Raw genomic sequence first — 17,129 nt, forward strand, 5'->3', positions numbered from 1 at the left:
TCTATTCACCAGTAAACAATGTAAAATTAATGGTGTATAAACTCGTCAAATTGATTATCAATTCTTCCACCCTTTTGAAAAGCTGGAGGAATTACAGAACTAGAGACTTTAATATCCTTTGGAATTAGCCCATGGGTTTGATTGTGGCATATTTTTGTTATAAAGTAATGCCCCAGAGCTATTTTCTTAGCATTAGAATCCCTAAATTGGGTCAATATGATTCTCTATCTTCTTTGAACATGAGTAGTATCAGGAGCATGATTAAATGAATAGATACAGAAGTTATTTCACTCAGAACAATTTATACAGATCCGTAAAGACCAAGTTTATGAGCACAATCTATTTTTAGTTTTTTTTTTTAATTTTTGTTGTACTGCTGATTGAACATGGAAGCATTCTTTATCTGAGTTACACCTCCTGCTTTATTTATTGTTTTATTTTTCAAGTAGGGTTTTACTAAGTTACAGAGGGCCTTGCTATGTTGCTGAGGCTGGCCGTTAACTTGTGATCCTCCTGTCTCAGCTTCTCAGGTACTGGGATTACAAGCATACAGATCCATGCCCTACTGTATGAGAAACATTTATAAAGACATTAAAACTTTTCATATTTTATAATGGAATATAATAATAATTATATAGAACAAAGTAATTAAATCTCTTAGTTTTTTTTTAGTAATTCCAATCAGAATGCCAATCACCAAGAAGACAAAGGACAACAAATGCTGGTGAGGTTGTAGGAAAATAGGAATCCTTCTACACTCTTGGTGTAACTGCAAATTAACACAGCCACTTTTGAGATCAGTGAGAAGAGTCCTAAAAAAATTGGGAATAGACCCACCATATGATCCAGCTATACCACTCCTGAGTGTCTTTACAAACAAAGATACTGGAATAAAAATATTATAGTAATATGTGCATATCCATTTTTGTAGAAGCACAATTCATGGAGCAAATTATGTAACCAATCAGGGTGCCCATCAGTAGATGAATAGATTAGAAAATTATGAGATAAATACACAAAAGAATTCTACTCAGCAATAAAAAACAAAATGCAATTTTCATTTGAAAATTGGGGGAAATTTATTTTATCATTGAGATTTTTTAGTCTATATTCTATGAAGAACATCAATTTTATGAAAAATTTACAAGTACAATATATTAAGTGCCTACTCTAGCTATACTAATAATCCTAATCTCAATTTTCATTAAAATATCTTGATTAAAATCTGTATTATTATTATTAAATATTATTATTGTGTACTGGGGGTGGAACGCACAAGCTTTCTACCTCAAGGCTATACTCTTAAACCTATTTTATATTTTATTTGGAAACAGGGTTTCACTAAGTTGCTGAGAGCCTCACTAAGTAGCTGAAGCTGGCTTCAAACTTGTGCAATCCTCCTGTCTCAGCCTCCCAAGTGCAGGGATTACAAGCGTGCGCCACGACGCCTAGCTAAAATTTGTATTATTATATTTCTATTGGCTTTGTGTCAACTTGGATACACCTAAATAATCTTTTTCACAATTTAGTTCTCTGTGTGTTTCTCATAAAAGGAGGCCACAAAAATAGAAGAGTCTTGTGAGAAGTTTAAAATAAAGGAATTAAGTGACAGCCATTTTGTAACAGATTGCTAAATCTTGTTTGTGTGAAGCAGCAGTTGGGTTTATACTTGCTCTGCATTCCCATAGATCTTTTTTCCTTGGCTCCTAGATTAGGTATGTTTGTTTACATCCATGTGAAAGTATTGCAGCTTCAGAAGGATATTTACATAACCTAGCTCAGAGGAAGTAAGAACTGATAGAGGTTTTGAGTTGACCTTGTCATTGTCTCTCATGCTAGTTGAATTTGATTGTTCCTATATTCCACAGTTGGCATATATTCTTTACCTGACAGCCTTCCCACCAGCATCAGATCCACCAGCATCAAGTACAAAGAAAATAACCGCTTGGATACTCTGTAACCAGCTCCAACAGTTAAATCAGGTAAAGTTCAAAAGGAGGTATCGATAACCATGGACAATTATTCATAGAAAGTGAGATATAATCAAGGAACTTTTAAACATTTTAGGTGAATTTCAGAATTGCTATGACACAGTGATTTTTTATGGTTCTCATCCCTCCTTTTGAGCAGGAATTGCAGTCATTTAATGCCTTTCTCAGTGTTAGGTGTTAAAGAAGAAGGCAGATGACTTGTCTCTTTATGTGGGAAGGATATAAAATAAATGGAGGCCAGTACGCAATATCTAAGGTGGCCTCCAAGTATCCTTACCTCCTGAGGTTTTTGCCCGTTTGCTTTCCTGAGTGTGGGCTATATTGAATGACTTGTTTCTAAGGAACAGATTGTGAAATGCATAGAGTGTTACTTCCAAGATTAAGTTTCAAAAAGACTTTCTCTTTCTCTGTGTCTCTGTCTCTCTTTCTGAACCCTTTTTGGTCTCTCCATTTTTATTCTGGAAGAATCAAGCTTCCCTTTTGGCAATAACCCTATGGTTAAATACCCAAGGCCTGCCAAAATCTATGCAAGTGAGTTTAAAAGCAGTTCCTCCCCTAGTCATGACCTCACATTTTGTTTATTCTACAGGAGACCTTAAGGCATCAGCATCTAGCGAATGGCAAGATTATGGATGCACCAAAATTATAGGTTGACTACTTTCTTAAGGCTGTAACACAACAATTTTTTTGGCAAGTCTAGGAATGGAACCCAGGGGCATGCGACCTCCGAGCTACACCTCCTGCCCTATATTTTTATTCTTTATTTTGAAACAGGGTCTCACTAAGTTGCAGAAGGCCTAAGTAGCTGAGGCTGACCATGAACCATGATCCTTCGGTCTCAGCCTCCCGAATGCGGGATTACAAGCGTGCACCACCATGGCTGGCCAAAACAACAATTATTTTGAGATATTTTATAATACCAGAATATATCACTGATCCATTTATACTTGATAATTAGTTTAAGAGTGAGATATAATATTTGTAATACTTTTAAAAATGTAAAATTCTAATGATTAAATGTTGCTTTAATTTCTCCATAATTTTATAAAAATTAAAAAGTACTATTTGACGCCAAGCATGGTGGTGCAAGCTTGTAATCCCTGCCGTTGGGAGGCAGAGACAGGAGGATGGCGCAGGTTCGAAGCCAGCCTTGCTGGCTTAAGAAACCCTGATTCCAAATAAAAATATAAAAAAATAGGAGTCTGGGAGTGTAGCCCGGGGGTAGAAAGGTTTCCAGGAACCCCAATATCACCAAGAAATAAAAAGTACTTTTTGCAGATACTCAGGTATCATATTATTCTCATATACTACTATATTTTAAATAATTAGGTATGTATCTAGTTTTATTATCAAAAAACTGATGAACTTCAATTTTTAAATGTATTAAGAATAACTTTGACATCCAATTTTACATGTCTAGTCAATATTTAAAGAAACAAAATATTTTGAATAGCAAATTTTTTTTTTTCTTTTTAGGTAGCATTAAGAGTGCATCAAGCTGGGTGTAGTGGCATATGCTTGTAATCCCAGCATTTGGGAGGTTGAGACAGGAGGATCGTAGTTCGAGGACAGCCTCATCTACATATGATGCCCTCTGTAACTCAGTGAGATCCTGTTTCAAAAATAAGAATAAAAAAATAGGGCTAGGGGTGTAGCTCAGAGATAAATACCCCTGGTTTCCATCTTCAGTACTGCAAAACAATAAAAAATAAAAATAGAAAAAATAAGAATGCATCTCATACACCAGAAAGAACTTTCTGTATTTTTAAGTAATGACAATCTGTTTAATATTCTGCCACAGATTAATATAACAGATTAATTTAAAATTAATTATCCTATTATCTTTTTCATCTAAATAATTCTGAATGGCCTTTGGCCTTTAGCTACACAATCATTTTGATTAATTTGGAATCAATATTCTCTTCTTGGTTCCTTCTCTTTATGGTAACAGAAATCAAAAGCAGGTAGAAGGTATATATTGTAAATTTTGCCACTTTATTCTCTCATTTGTCTAACAAAATTATACTATCACATATTCCAAATATTAGTTTTCTTCTATTAAAAATCATCTAACATAACTCTAGTCTAGTGTCAAAGTATTTTACTATAAACTTCCAATCATTTGTTATCTAAGGGTATTTTGAGCTTTTTGGTTAGTTATTTACCTTGTTTTTTATTGTTCCCTGGTTTATTTCCACATTATTCTTAAAATATTCTATGCTGTCTTTCTTTTTATGCATTCATACTACTCTTCACAGAGATCATATTTAGGAACTACTAAAGAAATTAACTATGTTTTCAAAATAGTTTCTGAGTCTTTTTTCTCTTTTTAAAAAAATTTTGATTATATTACTATAAATGTATTTGTGAACATTATTCATCTCTATATTATTTTTCCTAATTTAACATCATCTTATTTAATTTCTAAATAACTAATAGGATATTTAGCTTCTTATTATATTTTTGAGCAAGTATAACACCAATAACCTAACCTTAATTGCTTTGTATACTGGTTCTTAATAATACAAACATTTATTATTTATAGTTATAAAAAACACACATATAAACACACAACTTACAATTACTGAGTAAATAACCTCCAGGAACATAGGAACATTTTCTGCCATTTTTTTTCCCTCAGACTCTGTTCATGGATAGTTTGGGCTGCTTAAAGCAACTTTCCAATCCTCATATATAGATAGATTAGATAGATGATAGATAATACTCAAGTCTTTAAATCCATATCCTTTTTCCTTTCATATGCTCTATGTAGTTTCTCCAAGATGTTTCTTCCCTGTTTGTCAAGTTTGTGTGTCCTCTCCACATTACTTGTCACATTGCTCTAGCATGGATCTGGAATGTTCTTCCAAAAGCCTATGCGTTAATGACTTGGAAATAACATGGCATTATTGGAAGATAATGTAGAATTTAAGTAGGTGGGACCTAGTGAAAGGTCTTCAGGTTACTGGGGAGGTTTTCTTAAAAGGGATACTGGGACACGGATCACTTCTTTCTTATTCTTTTACAACTGGATACAAGGAAAATGAGCTTCCCCTAATACACACTTCCACCAGGATATGCTACCTCACCAAAGACCCAAAAGCAAACAGCCAACAAATGTGACTAAAGCCTCAAAAAATTGGAGAAAAGAAAACATTTTCTCTTTGTAAGATTATTTATTTCAGGTATTTGCTACAGTAACAGAAAGCCGACTAACACATATGTTTAGCTCCACAACCCCTACTTTTTCTTTCTCTCCACTCTGTAACAATGCTATCTAAAACATTTTATTCTCTTTAACACTGCCTTAGAAACAAATCAGAATTGATGATAATTTTCAGGTTGTAATATAAAATAAAGGTTTAGGGTCATTTATTAATATGACCAACTATAGGAATTTATATTAAATATGTAGTTTGCTTGAGACTCTAAGCATATTACTAAAGTAATATGAAGTAATGATTTTTAAATATAACTAAAAAGTATAAAATTATTCTGCCAATGTTTCTCAAGTTAGTTATCATCAATATTGGAAGTGTTTTTAGTAAAAAAAGTAATTTTGTAAGGATAGATTAAGAAAAATATGACAATATAAAATTGTAATTTATGAAGAATAATGAAGAATAATTTATTGCTAAAGTGATCATGAAACAATAAAATGGCCTGAACTTACATATATAAGAATTTAGATTTTATTTGTGGTTTGCCTTGTAAGGCATGGTTAATGAAAATGAAATGGTTTATTTAGGGCATTTACAAAGAGGGGAGAAAGATATAGGAGGTAATTGTGTGTATGTCTGATTTCTTTTACTGTAGTAACATTAGAAAAACAATTTGGTTTAAAATAAAAAATTAACTCCAAATACACTGGAAGTGAATTGAAATTAAAACCAACCTAATAGCTGGGGATGGTGGTGCACACCTATATTTCCAGCCTTTGGGAGGCTGAGACAGGAAGATCATGGTTCACAGACAGTCTAAACTACTTAGCGATGCGATTTGCAACTCATTGAGACCCTGTTTTAAAATAAAGAATAAAAAAATAGCGCTGAGGATATAGCTCGGAGGTAGAATGCCCCCTGGGTTCCATCCCCAGTACTGAAAAAAAAAAAAAACTGACAACAACAACAAAAAAAACCTAATACCATAAAAGTATATATTATATTCAATATATTATATAAATATAATAGTATAATAGATTCACTATATTATTTATATGTGTGTGTCTGTGTCTGTGTGTGTTCTTTTTGCAGTAGTAGAGATGGAACCCAGGGCCTCACACTTGCTATGAAAGTGCTGTACTATCAAGCTATATCACCAGCCTAAAATTCTGTAAATAAACATGTTGATGGACAATCAGTTTGAAAGTATCCTGATGGACCCGGGTGTGGTGACACACACTAGTAATCCCCGCATTCGGGAAACTGAGATCAGAGGATGGTAGTTTGCGGACAGCCTCAGTTACTTAGTAAGGCCCTCTGCAACTTAGTGAGAACCTGTTTCAAAATAAAGAATAAAAAATAGGGAAGGGGTGTAGCTTGGAGGTTGAATGACCCTGGCTTCCATCCCTAGAGCCAAAAAAAAAAAAAAAAAAGGATCTTGATGAATGAAGTAGCTTATCCTATTTAATATGTTTCTAACAATCTGGAAAAAGAGCAGTTAATTTTGGGAGTAAAAAGAAATATAGAAATGGTGTGAAAATTTTTCAAAGAAAAATTATAAGAATAAGATGGGTTAACAAACTTCCAGGAAATAAAATGATCGCCAATAAAATTTAGTGGAAATTAATAGATAAGAATATTGGGTAAGTTTTAGAGTTGATTAATTTGTTAAATTTTGGAAGCGTGCACAAATTTTTGTGATACTTACAGAAAATAAAGTAAAATACACATCCTTTCTCAAAAGGCATCACAATCTAGTGAGCAGAAATGAAGTGAGTCTAGTTTTAAGAAATCCTTAAAACTAAAATTTAATGCACAATCATCATATGCTAAGAAATGGCTTAAGAGCCCACTATCTAACTTCAGATATTATAACCCATGACCTGTATTTTTTACTAGAAAGTTGCTATAAATTGGGACATCTCAATATCAATTAATTATTGCAAAATTTTAATTAGGACTTAATAATAAAAGATAAATATTAACAAATATTCCCTATTACAATGACTCAAAATTCTAAATATTATCTTATATATTTTATACAAGATTAAAAATGATTCATAATACTGATTTTGTATTGTGTTCTAGGATATACTGTCAGTGAGCACTTATTCTACATTCATATTGCAATATGCCTGATCAAACATGAAAGTGGGTAAGTAAATACTTTCAAGTTACATAGTGTTTATTTTACTTATCTGTTTCATTTGCTCTTTGTTCTGGCATGCCAGAGTTTACCAACAATGCTCATAAAACAAAAGACTATTTGTGGGGGCCCAGAAGGAGTACCGGATGGCATGATGGTTTGAACTCACATATCCAGAGACACATGTGTATCCTGCACAGTCGGGGTGTGTGAGTCCCTTCACCATCATGGCTGCATCTACTTCCTGTATCACAGCAGATTCACAGACATCTTGCACATGTATAATGAATATAGTTATGTGCAATAATTAAGCAGTATAACATGCATTTGCAATGACTATGCAAAATGTAACATGCATGTGCACATCCCGGTGACATGGGCATGAGCTATTTTGTGCAGAACCAATATAAGAAAAGGGTCTATGGAAAAAAGTGGTTGTTTGCTGTTTGTTCTCCTCCAAAGGGCGGTTCCACCAACATTTTATTTGCTGAAGCTCTCACTGCCTGCAACCACATCTGGCTTCCAAGGAGGCTTCTGGATACTAGGATTCTAAAGGATTGCTTTGCCAATAGATGAATGTACCACTACAAATCTCACTAGTAGTGAGATGGGTTCTGAAGCAAAACACACCAAGACCTGTGTGCTTGTTTGTGTGTATGCCTTTGAACCTTACTTTGATGTATAATTACAATGTACCAATAAAAGTATATGTCAATGACATAGAAATAGGAGACTGGAATATTAGAAATTTAGAAGATAATATTTAATACAAGAGATAGTTGACTCAATTATGTTTGTACAATGAAACTTTAGTTTTAAAATGGCTATCCTAAGCCAGACATGGTGGCACACACTTGTAATCCCCACCCTTGGGAGGCGGAGACAGGAGGATGGCGCAGGTTTGAAGCCAGCCGCGCTGGCTTAAGAGACCCTGTTTCCAAAAATAAAAAAGTATAAAATAGGTCTGGGAGTGTAGCCCGGAGGTAGAAGGGCTTCCAGGAACCCAAGTACCACCAAAAATAAATAAATAAAAATAAGATGGCTATCCTAAATGTCTAATTATGTGGAAGAATCTTCAGAGTGCTAAAGTATCCAACAGGCTAGAATTTAAAGATGTGTGTTTTCTTCCATGTGGTAGACTGGATAGGGGAAACATGGAGAATGAATTCAAATATCTCCTAGATTAGGTCTTAAATATCTTTTTTTGAAGAGCACAATATTAGTTATGCCTAAAAGAATGTTTTCACTCAAGTTAAACATAAGCACATGGATAATGTAGAGTGTGGAGATAAATATGAAAGACACAGAAAGTATGGCACCAGACTGAGAGTCTCATGTGTCATATGAAGGGTTTATAAAAACAGCATTTATCAAAAGCCCAAGCAGATAATGAAATTTGCATTTTAAATTGTATCATTAAATAGGATGGTCCTGTCACCTGGTTGTTAGGAGAGAGGAAACTGTATTCTACAGGATGTAACCCATGAAGAATGATTTGATTCATTTTGGAAGACCTCTCTCTAGTGAGGTTATTGCAAATATCTTATATAAATTTGAATTTATTTTTATTAAGATTTATTCCTGAGCAAGATAATTGGCTTTTTAGAAATGTCTGCATGTCAAAGCATGAAGAAATTTGATTAGGCATGTAAATCCAGTCTCAGTTGTCTGGTTGAAAATGACATTTGTTGCATTCTTGTTTCACCCTATTAAGTCTTTACTGTTATTTTATTTGGAAATTAAAGCTCTTTTAGTATTAGTTACACATATTTTTCAGTGTTATAAACTATTAATCTTTAGTATCACTTGATACCAAGAATTCCCTTTTAGATTTGGAACTGTTTAATATTTGCACTATGCATTTAGCATTACTACAGGGGAGTGCTAAAGGTTTTGAAACATTGGAACAAACATCACAGAGAAGCAATACATCCATCCCTCTTCCATAGTTCTTAAAAAGGAAAGATCATGTATAGGAGCCAAAGAACTGAAGTTCTGAAGTTTCACTACAAATCATATCTGGGAGCCCTCTTTTTTATCATAAAAATAACATAGATGTTATTAACTTCTTTCTCTAAAAAATGAGTAAAATTTTGTTAGTTTGGGTCTTTCAAAATCAAAGACTGGTGCAAAGCTTTGATAATATATTTGTTAGTAGAAATAATTTATTTGGGAGTTGAGCTAAGGAAACAAAATAAATGACAGTGATAGAGCAAAAATGAGAAATGTCAATAAACCACGTGGGACTGAATACCATTTTGCTTAGAGAAAACAGGGCTTAATTTCAAAGGGGCTCTCTGATATACCATTTTGAACATGCCTTGAAATTGCCCCACTGTTAAGTGGCATTAGCAGAGTACCTAAAGTGGCTGGGCTGTTTGTTCAACAATTCCCATTTCTAGAATAGATGACTGAGATTTATGTGAAAAAAGTACTGGCCTTAAGTATCCCCATATACACCATCCACAGTGATTTCTTCACTGTCCTAGAGAAATCCTCCCACTGGAGAAGAAAAATGCAAGAGCTTCATGGGAAAATTTTCAGTATGACAGAAATCATTCTCAGCTGCATCATCACATGGGCAACCAATGAAATATTAAAAGGGATATCAATGGCACCTAAAACACTTTTGTTTTGTTTTTGAAGTATTATTTGGAAATAAAAATATTATGTTACTGTATGCCAATGAAATGATGCTAGAAAAAGCATATATTTTGGAGAAAACATACTTATTTTCCTCCTCTATTAATTATCTCTTACACATAATTTGAATAAAAACAACATTTCGCATGATAGAGGGATGCAGTATATCTAGAGAAAGGCCTCAAGTTAAACAATGAGGTGGCTCTATTCTTTACATAGAATCCATGGACACTGCTTTCATCCTAATACAATCCTTCCCTTAGAAAGCACTACCCGATCTTCACTTATAAACACTTTTTTTAGAAGCCATAAACCTCAATGTAAAAATGTTTAATTTAAAAATTTTAAGATTATTAAAATTATATAGTATTTCAGACATGGTTTAGATACCAAGCAATCTTAGACCTTTTACTCAAAATATATAAAATAAATTTGGGAAGAGATTCACATTACGTACATTATTTAGAAGATGGAGGATTTTAGTTCCCTAAGTTAATAAAAATTATTCTTAATATAGAAAATAATAGAAACTGACAATATATTTTGTCTGATCTTCTATTATTAAAAACCTTGGACATTTATTCCTGGATAAAGGTGTGTGTGTGTGTGTGTGTGTGTGTGTGTGTGTGTGTGTATCTGAAGGTACTTAGATGTTAATTATTCTCAATATTAATAACCAGATCACACAAAAGTTTTAAATATTTTAAGGTGCTTAGATTCTTTTTTATTCAAAGATTTTCAAGAATTAATAAAATATGTCTAAAATATATGCAACAGAATTTTATTTTCATAAAATACATGAAACCTTATTATTTGCAGAAAAATGATGCAACTGGAAATGATTAAGTTAAGTGATATAAGACAGACACAGAAAAACAAATACCACATGTTCTCACTCATATGTGGAAACTGAAATGTTTCTTGTAGGAAAGTAGAGTGGAATACTGTTCACTAGACACTTGGAAGAGCAGAGAGGAGAATGGAAAGACGTTAAATAAGGGGCAACAAAACACAAAGAGAAGGAATTAGTCCTGTTTTCTATAGCACAGTAGGGTGACTATTGGTTAAAACAATCTGTGATGTATTTTAAACGACTAGAAGAGTATGAAATCCCCAACACTTAAAAATGATTGATGATTGAGAAAACAAAAGTGCTCATTACTTTGAATGGTTATTATGCATTGTGTAAATGAATTAACATAATATACTCCAGAATGATGTACAAATTATATATTTCAATAATAATCCCAAAACACAAAAAGTTATTTAAGGCAGAGACTGCTTTTATATCCCTAATATTGTTTTCACTGAATAAAAAAGTGTGCTGTTTAATGTTTAGATGTTCAGCCAGGCATGCTGATGCACACCTATAATGCTAGTACATGGAAGGTTGAGACAGGAGGTTAGCAAGTTTGAGAACAACCTCGGCAACTAAGTGAGATCCTCAGTGACCTAGCGAGACTATTTAAAATAAATAAATCAATAAAAAGGACTGTGACTACAGCTTGGATGTAGAACACTCCTTTTTTCAATCCCCAGCATCCTCACATACACAAATAAATTCAGATTCAGATTTTCATCAAATTAAAGTAATTTTAAATGACATATAAATTTTTAATTGGATATTACTAGATATGTTTTTAAAATTTACAGAAATAGCTAAATATATATTTTCATATGTATAACAAGAAAAATATGTCTAACATGACACATTATGATAAAAAGATAAGATAGTGGTAGTGGCATAAACCTATAATTCCAGTACTTGGGAAGCTGAGAGAGGAGGATCACAAGTTTGAGGCAAGTACTCCATAACAAAGTGAGACTTCATTTCAAAAATAAAAAGGGCTGTGGTGTAGATCAGTGGTAGAATGTCCCTGTTTACTACCCAGTGAACACGCAGATTGCATGCACACACACACACACACACACACACACACACACACGATCAATGAAACAGTGCATATGATCCTCCACATGCTTTAACCAAACATTATCAGTTTTATTATTTATTTATTTAATCTCATGAATTAGTAGACTTTTATTTTTATTAACTACAACCCATAGATACTATGATTTGGGCATTTATTATCTGCCAGATTTGGATCCTGTTTTCATTTGATACATCCATATTTTTAAAATATTCTCTACTTTCTTGTGCAAAAAGAATATCCAGGTTTTTCTTACAATGTCCCTATTCATAAAACACCACATTTATATAACTTTCCTAAATCCACAAGGCTATTAAGTATAAGAGGCAAGATTTGATCCCTGGTAGTCTTGTGGTTACAATATGCCGCACTTATTGCCAACTACTTGATCTAATGCAAACATCAATTTTCAAAATTGCTTGGATTCATAAACCTACATTAGATATAGAAGTTAGAAAAAATAACAAAATTCCAAATAAAATGAATATAACATTCTGAAAGTGACTGAAAATTACAGTTATTATTGGCCTTCTCCAATTTTTGCTGGAGGTTTCAGAATAAGAGGGTCACATCTGAAGAGAAGCAAGTAGATTTCTGATTTGGAAAATAAGTTATTTCTAGCAAGCAGTGCTAGTAGATAACAATATGGCTGAGAAAAGATATTAAAGTGAGAAGAAATAGGTTTGACATGGGGAAAGATGACAAGAGAACTAGGAGAGGAACATACTAGTCAAATGATGATAACTAAATTAAATGAAGGTAATGGTAAGTTAGGAAATATATATGAGGAAGAAACATTCAGGCAGATGTTATTTTTATAAGAATTTCAGAAATGTAAAATAATTGCAGAAACTTTTTTTGCTCTCTAGAGGAAATGTGTTATATAAGTGTGACTTATTTTACTTCTTGCTATGAGGCAGAATATTACTTGAAAAATACCTTTAGCAGAAAGGATATTTTTTGAATAGGATTTGGAGGTAATATTAGCATTTTACATCAAACTTTGGATGAATCAACTACTTAGAGAAAATAAAATCCAAAACCCCAAAATAAGTTTTGAAGGAATTACTATTTAAATTTTTGAATATAGATTTGATAGTAATGAAAATAAATATCAATACCTCCACTTCTGTATAGAATAATGTACATAATTTGAAATATTTCTTAATTAAAAATTATAATTTTTGAAGAACTTCCATATATTCTTCTTTAATTACTTTCTGAATTTCCATCGATGGTGAGAATTCTTATTTTTGCACCTACAGCAATTTTAATTTTTTTTTGAAACAAGGTCTCACTAAATTACCAGTGATCCTCCTGTCTCAGCCTCCCAAGTAATGGAGTTACTCACTAATTTTAGTAACCATCAATGATTCCTGGATATAATCTTTATTATTGTGGTATTTACCTAATTGTGATTTCCTGTTGCCCTCATGCTTTCGATATTTTTAAAACTGAATTTCTATTATAAGAAAAAAAATTACCCTTCCCAAATTTTGTTTACTTACATAGTTATTCACCTATGTCAGTATGGTGTCATTTTTATATATTTCCAAATATGGTTATTAGTTTCACCAAGTTGGCTCCTGTATAGCACACACCACAACCCTAAGTATTTTTTGAATGCTTTCTTACTTTCTGGCACCACAAGGTCATCTTGGCTCACCTTGCATTTTTCTCACTCCAGCCCTGATATCAACTGTCTCCAAAGATATCTGACTCATTTAATTGGAAAATCAGTTTTAAAAAAGTAAGATTTCAACATTATTTTTTCCCATTTATTGTTACTATGGTGTCATTTCTTTAAAATTCTTCATGCAAGCTTAAGAAATGTGTGTGTACAAGTATGTCAGTATGTATATGTATGTGTATGTGCTTGTGTTCTTTCCATGACTATATACTGATACTTCAAGTTAACATGGAAAACTGAGGGTTTTCTCTTTTCTTATTTGTTACTATTTCTTCTTTTAAAGCTTTATTTTTAACTGACACAATTGCACATTTTAAGAGATATAATGTGATATTTTGATATGTTTATGCTATGTAATGATCAAATCAGAGTAATTAGTATGTCCAGTACATCAAATATTTATCCTTTTTTTTTTTTCGGTGCTACTGGGGCTGAAACCCAGGGGCATTCTACCTCCAAGTTACACTACTAGCCCTATTTTGTAGTCTTTTTAGTTTTTGAAACAGGGCCTCAGCTGTCCACGAACCCAGTAGCTGAGGTTGTTCACGAACTGGATCCTCCAGTCTCCACCTCCCAAATGCTGGGATTACAAGTGTGTGCCACCAAATCTGGCCTATCCTTTTTAATTGGAAGCATCAATATTTCTCTCATGGATATTTTGAAATATACATTATATTGAACTGTAGTCACCCTGCCATGTGATAGAACACTGGAACTTATTTTCCTTATCTAACTATAATTGTTTAACTGCTAAACATATATCTCCCATTTTTCTGTCCACTTGCCCTTTGTCCCCTAGCCTCTGGTAAATTAGATCTCCATTCTTTTCTTTACTTCTGAAGTCAATTTTTTTAATTTCATATATAAATGAGATCATACATTATTTGTCCTTATGTGTCTGGTTTATTTCACCTAACATAATGTCGAGCATGTCTCTCTCAAGTGAGAGGACTGACTCTCATTCACAGCATATTTAATTTGTAGCTTAGTTCTAGAATAAAGAGAAAATAGTATAAGAATTTCTAACCACACTTTTGTGAAAGAAAATTTCTGACAACAGTATTTATGCACATTTTTGTTTAACCTCACATGACAAAATGTTTTTCAAACTTGGTTTTTCCCTCCTTTCCTTTAATCTTGGCTATGATTAATAATATATTTTTATTTATTACTATCCTATTTTATATTCATATATTTGGTTTATTTTAATTCTTTTTTAATTTATTTTGGGAATATTTGAAACATTAACATGGTTTTGGAGCTCTACATAAATGTATTATGAGAGAAGTGTCATCGTTTCGTTCTGATAGGATGGTTCAATTCCCCCATCCTTACTATATTTTGTCTCACCCACCTCTTACTAGTAGCAATCTTATTGTTTCCATAATTATTTTTACTCTGTGTGTGTGTGTTTGTGTGTATACCCTCATTCTTACATAGATGATAGCCAATAAGTATTTCCAACCAAGGACAAACCTTGATTAGGGGTTTTAATTGTGTAGACATGTAGTATGAACATGATTGACTTTAAATATTCATGCACTAGACCAGAGACACAGGCATGTTTAAACAGATGTTCACCATAAATCATATTGCCAATATAAACTATCCACCATGGCCCATGTCCTGCAGCATACTTAGATTCTCTTATCAGGCAAGGTAGACCAAGGGCTCAGAGATCATATCTAAGGAATCAGGCCAAGCTCCACTCCTGCAGACCTTGCAAATATACTAGTCAAACAGCTTGTCCTTTAACCTTTTGCTACATGCTTATTATTATCAAACACTAGTTTGCATTTACTATATATAATATGTTTTGTACTTTAATATGAACATATTATGTAGTGAATAGAACAAAATGTTTTTAACAAGATCCATATTCCAATGGATGATCTGGAGTTCTCATTTACTTACTCAGTTATGAAGAATCATTTGGTTCATTTGAGACATGACTAAATAAAGCACACAAGTAGAGAGTACAGATGACAGATAAATGAAATTAAAGTAGTTGAGGGACCTAAAACTTGTAAGGAAGAACTTTAATTTGGCTACATAGAAAAATAATTGATCAACTCTTTTTTTAGATTTTATCTGTTAACTTTGAGAAGTCACAATCAATGAAAATCCAATTTCTTTTTGTACTTATTAGGTCCAAATCTAACATTTCTAAAGCCTATGTAAGTACATAAATCAATGGTTTTATGTCATGAAAAAAGGGGTTTTTCTCAATCAACATCATTTAGCTGGTCAGGTTTCAGTTCAGTGTGTCTAACATAAAAAGAATAATTTTTAACATTGACAATTCATGAACATAACATATAATAAGATTTGCAGTGATGTTGTCAGAGAGCTGCATGATCATGTTAAGATTTTATTGGATTTTAGTATTTTAAAAATATTATGAATGACACTCATTAGATACTACACTATATTACACATGGAAATTATTATCCTCATAATAATATAAATTTAACACTGTAAATGCCAGAAGAATTAATTGAATGCGTGCATAAATCACTATAGTATGCTAATTTAAAATTTGTATCAATTTTTAGAGATACTAAAATTAGGTATCCTTTAGCTATAATATATATAACAAATCCCTGTGAGTCCTTAGTTTCTAAAAAACAAAATAAACCAGACTGCTAATGATATAGAGATTGTCCAGTTGTATTTTTATTCATGAATAATAAAATGAAGGGTAAAGAGATATTTGTGGTCCTGGACCATTGTATTACACATTGTACATCTGCAATAACTGTTTTTCAAATTGCTTCCACTGAAACAAGTGTTATTTAAATCCAAAATCGTTCTGTCATCTAACTTGAGTATATTCCTTTTACTAAATAATATTCATTTTAACAAACGTAAGATTATTTCTAATTATGTCACTCTTTACATACATTTGTATTTAATGCAAAGTTTTAACTTTTTTTTAAAAAAAATTGTCTTCCATGACCTTATGTTGTTTGTTGAAATAGTTTCTCTGTAAATATGTATGTGAAGGTTTTATTGGTTGATACCAAATAATTTCTTAAGTCCTTTAGTATAATAAATTTTTTCTTTTTTCATGAATTTGAACACTTTATTGGAAAAAATATCTTGTTCATATTACATATTTAAAATGCAAAAGTAATTATACTTAGGTGTTTGTGTGTGAATGTTCATGTGTATCCAATGAATGCATCAAATATTGAGGATTTGCTATTTGAAAGGCATTGTGCTTAGGACCATGATACATAAAATGCTGTGTTTCTTTGCTTATGAGTGTAAATACTTGACATAAATAAATTTAAAATTTTCTGCTAGAAAAGAAAAAAGTATAAAATTGAGAAATATAATTTTCCCAACTATTGAAGTGTACATGGAGTTATTAAAATCACACCCTATAAGATCTGACTTATATTTTGAAATTCTGAGATGGAGTGACCCAAATAAGAATTAAATGTAAAATATTTCTGGACATGCAAAATATTTTCATATTATCTCACGGTAATTGTATATTCTTTGAATGTCAATATGTATTCGTTAAGAACATGCATAAAATTCTGGATTTCCCAAATTCAA

Source organism: Muscardinus avellanarius (assembly GCF_963383645.1).
Source record: "Muscardinus avellanarius genome assembly, chromosome: X".
Classification (NCBI taxonomy): domain Eukaryota; kingdom Metazoa; phylum Chordata; class Mammalia; order Rodentia; family Gliridae; genus Muscardinus; species Muscardinus avellanarius.